Source organism: Sorex araneus, chromosome X, assembly GCF_027595985.1.
Source record: "Sorex araneus isolate mSorAra2 chromosome X, mSorAra2.pri, whole genome shotgun sequence".
NCBI classification, from domain to species: domain Eukaryota; kingdom Metazoa; phylum Chordata; class Mammalia; order Eulipotyphla; family Soricidae; genus Sorex; species Sorex araneus.
The window spans coordinates 44702654-44709800 of NC_073313.1; the positions used below are offsets into that span (position 1 = coordinate 44702654).

Here is a 7147-nt window from a genome sequence, read left to right on the forward strand (position 1 = left end):
GTGAAGGGAAGGGTGTTTGAGTACTGTATAACTGACATAATCCTGAGAACTTTGTAACCCTCCACATGGTGATTCAATAAAATTTAAATTAAAAAAAATAAATAAAATAAAATAAAATGCTTAGATGAAAGGAAAAGTATGAATGTTACCTAAATAAAAAAGGATAAATTTAGAATAGTGTTCTTCAACCATCAGTCCATGGAACAGGACCAATCTGCATGTATTGGAAAGTTGAAAACCACTGCTCTTTCACCTTGATTATAACTGTTGGTCTGTGGTCTGCCATACTGGACAGGTGCCAAGCCAGAGGAGTGAAAAAGGTGAAAGAACTCTGCTTCAGCATAAATGACTCTAAAAGAGGGAGGTATTAAATAGCAAGAAAAAATATTAGAGAGTCTGATCCCCTATTTATGCTAGTTTCTCTGTATAGTTAATAGCCAAGAGCTGTGTCATTAAATACCTGTGCCAAATATTTTAGGAGACATTCCAGTTACATAAAGAAAACTTCTTAGCAATTTATGAGGCATTTTTCCTGTGGATGAATTCTATGGAAAGCAAGAGGAATATTGAGATGTGCCAGATGTCATCTTTTCAACAAAGAATGGAGGAGGTCAAGTAGGAGGGAAAGAGTTATCAGCAGAAAAGGCAAAACTATTGCAGAAAGATGGGGAGACTCTGGTAATGACTTTTGGGAAACAATGAAACTTAAGAGAATCTGGCCAACTGGAAGTAGCCTAAAGGCATGGGAACCACATCTCTTTAAGATGCAAATTCTGAGCTCTTTGAGATGGAGAAGATGAGGCAACACGCAGAGATGGGTGGTCCCCAGCAGAACAAGAGAAGCTTCTGGAGAATCTAAAGGTCTTGATAAGAATAGGTAAGAACCATCAAGAGAGCAAGGTGACAGACAACTTCAGGGAGTACTTCAGGGGGAGCCTGAAGAGGTGATGAGAAAAAGGTCCATTTGAAGAAGGACCTTTTTGTACATCACAGAGAATTAAGAGAGTTTCCACATAAAGATTGGTACCATGAATTTTTGTTCAACTCTGCTACTCGTCAGCCTTGTGGTATTGGGCAAATTAATTAGCTTCTCTGTCTCTTTAAAATGTAAGTAGCAATAGAAGTTAGAATTTACAACATATATTTATGGATATGTTTGTATATACCCACATATGAGTCTTGAATTAAATATATAGGATCATCTGAATATAAGAAATTATTAAAAATTTCAATTTCTGGCACAAAAAAAAAGTTTAAAATTTAGTGTTCAAGCATTTCCTAACAATGCTTCTGTAGCTTTTAAGCTCTAAACAGTATAGAATTTATGCAAATGCATTAAAGAATGAAGCTTGGAAAATTACATCCAAGAGGGTTATTAAACTACATATACAGGACTGGAGCGATAACGCAGTGGGTAGGGCATTCAGCCATGCGTGCTGCCGACCGGGGTTTGATTCCTCCGCCCCTCTCGGAGAGCCCAGCAAGCTACCGAGAGTATCTCGCCTGCACAGCAGAGCCTGGCAAGCTACTAAGAGTATCTTGCCCACATGGCAGAGCCTGGCATGCTACCCGTGGTGTATCTATACAAAACAGTAGCAACAAGTCTCACAATGGAGATGTTACTGGTGCCCGCTGGAGCAAACCGATGAGCAATGGGATGATAGTGACAGTGACAGCGACAAAGTCTTCTGTGACATAAAGCCATTTTGAATAGTTTCATGTCTCAGTTGAACAGAGGAAAGGGTGAAAGAATAGATGAGTGGGCCCCACTTGGGTAGCAAAACAATAAAAATGGACTCAACAGCACCCTCCCCCGGTCTGCTGGCCTGATTGCATACATGTGTGGCATTAGCAGCAGCGTGCTGAGGGCCAATTTTAATGCCTTTTGCCTCATTATTAATGACAGACTTCTTCTTGAATTTTTTCATAAATTTCTTTTGCTGTACTAATAAATGCCTCTTCTACATTAGAAGCAGTCTTAGCATAAGTTTCCACGAAGATAAGACCATGCTCTCATACAAAAGCTTCACCTTCCTCTTGTTTCACTTCTCTTCTAGATTCGAAATCACTTTTACTTCCAGTAAGCATAATGACCGTGTTGGAATCGGAATGCTGGCGGGCATCTTCTAACCAGGTTTTCAAGTGATGGAATGCATCTCTCCTTGGAATATCATACACTAGTAAAGCCCCTTGGGCACCTCTGTAATTTGACCTTGTGATGGAACGAAGACTCTTGTTCTGCCGTACCCCCTATTTGGAGCTTTATCTCTTTTCCATCAATAGTTATCATTCGGGCACCAAATTCCACACCAATAGTAAGGTCATGCACTGACTGAGACCTCTTGTCTCTAAACTGTAGCAATAAGCATGATTTACCAACACCTGTGTCGCCGATGATGATATGCTTGAAGAGATAGGCATACGCCATGGCCACGGACGCTCGGTGTCAGGACACAGGGCTCCTCCTCCCGCTACTGCTTCTCTTCCTCTGCACCACTCACCCCGGCGCCACTCGGCCTGGAAAAGGCAGGCCCCGCCCGTCGCCGCTGCGCTTGTCGTCTGACACTGAGTGAAGGGCCACGAGCAAGTGGGACAAACTGACTCTGGCTGAGTAAGTAGTCCAGGGACGGAGCGCCCGACCGACCTCTGTCGAACAATAACAGCCTCCGCAGAGCCTCCACCCCACCTCCGCTCATCTTGCTACTTTTAATATTCTATCTTTATCTCTGTATTTTGCTATTTTGAGTATCATATGTCGTGGAGTTTTCTTAGTTGGGTCTATTTCTACTAGGACCCTTCAGGCCTCTTGGATTTTGGTGCCTATAATCCTCAACTAAAGGAAGTTCTTATCAATGATTTCTTAACTATTTCTTAACTGTTTAACTATTTTTTTTTGCTTTTTGGGTCACACTCGGCGATGCACAGGGGTTTTTCCTGGTTCTACACTCAGGAATTACTCCTGGCGGTGCTCAGGGGACCATATGGGATGCTGGGATTTGAACCCGGGTCAGCCGCATGCAAGGCAAACGCCCTACCCGCTGTGCTATCGCTCCAGCCCCAACTGTTTAACTATTTTTTAACTTCTGCTGTTTCCTAGTGCTCATTCTCATCCTAGTGCTCCTTGATCTTCTGCTCAGTTTCAGTTATTCTGCTGTTCTTAAGAGCTCTTATTGACATTTTTTTATATAACCTACCATGTTCTTCATTTCTGCCATTTCTGACTGTAATATATTTTTTTAATTTCTACTTTCATTCATTCTTGTGCTTTGCTGAGTACTGTGCTACCGTTTCTTTGAACTGATTGAACATCCTCATAATAGTATCACTAAAGACACTTTCTGATAATTGACTGGTGTTCATTTCTTCGGTGATATTGTTTTCATTCATTGATCTTTTTGGTTTCTACATCTTTTCCCCATTGGTTTTCTAGCATTACTGCTGTGCTGGGAGTGAGTCTTTGTAGTCAATTCCTCTGGAAGATACTGAGGGATTAAGACCTTCTGCTTGCTACTCCAACAGCCCAGGTGAGGCTTACCTCTGGCTGATATCACCGAGCCTTTTCCTACTTGGAGGCAGACTTCAAACAAGAGGCAGATCCCATCCCTCCAGGTGTGTCTCAGCCCTCTCCACACCGGACCTGTGCCATATTAAGAGCCCACATCACAGCTTCTGAAGTGCATGGCCATGCAACTGATCCACTCAACAAATTACATGCTGCTCAAAGTTATTCTTCCTGTCATTCTGTGAGGATGGGCAAAGAGAACAAACAGCAACCTCTTACTTCAGCATCTTCTCCCCATTTTGAGTGTGTGGGGGCCATTGATTGGTTTTATCTTGTTCAGGTTTACAAATGCTTTATATATTTTGGATTAACCTTTTGTCAGCTGAGCAACGCGCAGCTATTTTCTCCCAGTCTGTATGGGGTATATATTCTGGTCATTGTTTATTTTGCAGCGCAGGTGCTTCTACGGTGTTGTCCCATTTGTTTATATTTTCTCCTCTTTTCTTGGTCAGTGGAATAGAATCATTGAAGTTACCTCTACATTCAGTGTCACTAAGTGTGCTACGTATTTTTCACTTCAATATATTTTATGGATTTAGGTCTGATATCAAGCCCTTAAATTCATTTTGAGTTAACTTTTGTGCACGAGTCCAAAAAGAATTATTGTTTTACAATTGATCAGGCACTTTTCCCACACTATTTTTTAAATGGGCTTTTCTTGTCCACTTCTAACTCCTTCATCAAAAGTTAGCTCTCCATATTCCTGAGAATTAGTTTTTGGCCTGTCAATTCTATTCCATTGGTCAGAGAATGTCTTTATTCCAGTAGCATACTGTCTTGATTACTATAGCCTTATTGTATAATTTAAAATTGTGGAAAAAGAATCCCCTTATCTTCTTTATCTTCTTTTCCCTTGGGATTACTTTGGTTATTTAGGGCCAGGGGTGTGGTTATTACTTCCTATAAATTTTAACATCATTGCTCTATGTCTTTAAAAATTATCATAGGCATTTTTATAGGAACTTCATTGAAGTTGTATATTGCTTTGGGCAGGATAATCATTTTGATATCTTTCTGATCTATGGACAGGAAATATGTTTCTATTTCCTTGTGTCTTCTTTTATTTTTCTTAGATTTATGGTTTTCCTTCATAAATCTTTCATATTTTTTGTTAAGCTGATTTCCAGGTATTTAAGTTTTTGAGGCACAATTGTGAATGGGACTGCATTTTCAAATTTCTTTCATTTATAGTTCATTGTTTGCATATAGAATGCTATGGAGTGCAACCATAAACATCACGAATAAATGCTATACTCAATGCAAAGTACTGAGAAATTTGTCTTGTCTTTCAAAGAACCATCTTCAATACTCCTCACAAAACTGATATCAAATAAATGACTCCTTAAGCATTTGACTTATGTAAAACTCTTTATTATTCTTTCAAATCTGAATGTTAATCCAGCTAGAGTATTCTTGTTCACTTTTTTCTTTTTGTTATATTTCTCCATTATATTTTGATCTATAGAGTCTTGTTTGATACATTTGCCACGATTCTTATACAAAGTTTCTTTGATCTTGCTGCGTTCAATATTCTGTTTCTGTCTTTGGCTTTTCTCATCCCAATTTAACTGTGCCTAAATGTATTTTCATCTGGGTCTATTTTAGCCAGGGTCCTTTGGGTCTGTTGAATGTGGTTACATGTATTCCTTAGCTTGGGGAAATTCTCTTATGATTTCCTTGCCTTAGTCATTGTTCAATCTCACCTTCTTCCTCAGGGACTTCAATGAGTCTTATATAGTTCCTCTTTTACTCATCCAATAGTTCTCTGGTGTAAGGTCCATTTATCTTCAAACTTTTAACCATCTTTTTGTTGTTTTTAGAAGTCTTCCAGAAACTCATAATTGAGCTCTTGATCTTTTCCTCAGCTGTTCTGATCTGTTGCTGAGAGCTTACATTGAGTTATTATTTAATTTCACCTACTATTCTCTTTAATTCTACAACTTCTGATTGTCCTTTTCTTATTTATGTTCTCATATATTCTTGTGCTTTATTGACTGTGTCATTATTTCTTTGAGAATATTAAACATTTCTATCATGTGATTTTAAAGTTATCGGAGAGGTTATAGAGTTGATTGGTCCTGATATAAACTTCCAGGCCATTTTCACTCATTAAGCTTGGTGGGCTTTTATGCTGCTTTCCCAATCTGTCTTCTGTGTTTTGGTGACTCTATGTATATCACTCCCTTGGGAACTCTCTGAGATATTCAGTCCTCAGAGGCAATAAGGGGTACCCCAAGATTGTGGACTGCTATTTTGAATGTTGGTGTTTGCTCTGTGAGGTTAGAGAAAAAGCGTTCTCCTGTGGCCCTAGAAGAGAACACACAATTCAGTGTTATGGGGTGGAGAGTGGAGTTACAGGTGGAGGGTGTATGGAAAAATGCAGGAGCTGATGTGCTGGGGAACAGCAACAGATTCTAACCTAAAAGGGTCCAGGATTGAAGGACAGACTACCAGGATTACTTCTTTTATCCTTCCCCCTTTCTTTTCCTTTGTACTAGAACAATAGATGGTAGATGTAGCAAATTAATCCAAGCAACTATTACACAGTTTCAGTGACTTGTGCTCCTAAGATTTCCCACTATGTCAAGCAGCCTCAAGTAAATTTATTATTTTTATAGACTTTACATGATAATTATTTGATTTAGAATTAGAGCTGGAAAGTAGCCAACTGGACCTTTATAATGTAGCTAAGACTGAGTTCTAAAACTGTTAATTCATGTAGTGGAAGACAACTTATTGGTAAAAACAGGTAACTACTGATATAGCAAACATGGCTTAATCTCACATGTATTATTATTATCAGAAAAAGTAATTAAAAGGTTACATACTATATAAATATATTTATATAGCATTCTAGAAAAGACAAAAATGTAGGGATATAAAATAGATCAGTAGCTGCCAGGGGCCAATAGTTAGAGAAAGGGTGTGAAGGAATTCAGGGTAATTATGGAAACATTCTGTATTAAAATTTAAGTGATTATTATATACGGTTTTCAAAATTTTAATGCTGCTGGGGCTGGAGTGATAGCACAGTGGGTAGGGCATTTGCCTTGCACACGGACAACCTAGGTTCGATTCCCAGCATCCCATTTGGTCCCCCAAGCACCACCAGGAGTAATTCCTGAGTGCAGAACCAGGAGTAACCCCTGTGCATTGCCGGGTGTGACTCAAAAAGCAAAAAACACCCACCAAAATTCTAACGCTGAATAATATTTATATAATATTAAGATAATTTATATCTCAATAAACCTGACATTGGAAAAAATTGAGTTCTAGAGCATGGCCAATTTCCTTTAGGACCTTGAATTCTGGAGTATTCTTAAAATGCTTAGAGCTATGAATTTATATACAGAGATACAATTTTTGGGAAAATATGAAGTTGCATTAGTGGCAAGGGCTAATTGGATTGCTTAAAATCTGAGGACAATAATTTACCAACGTTCTAACTCTTATTTGCTAATGATTAGAAACACAGTGGTGCAAAGTACATCAGAGCCTAGCTCCTGGAATCAGTCTGCTTCATATGGAATCCCAGTCTTGTTATTCACTAGTTGTGCAACATTTGGAATTATAGCCATTAGAAAA

At 38.9% G+C, this 7147-nt stretch overlaps 1 pseudogene; it reads right to left on the reverse strand.

Moving 5' to 3' along the window:
* Positions 1 to 1797: 1797 nt before the first annotated feature.
* On the reverse strand, positions 1798 to 2435 carry LOC101538545 (ras-related protein Rab-2A-like; annotated as a pseudogene).
* Between the last annotated feature and the right edge of the window lie 4712 nt (positions 2436 to 7147).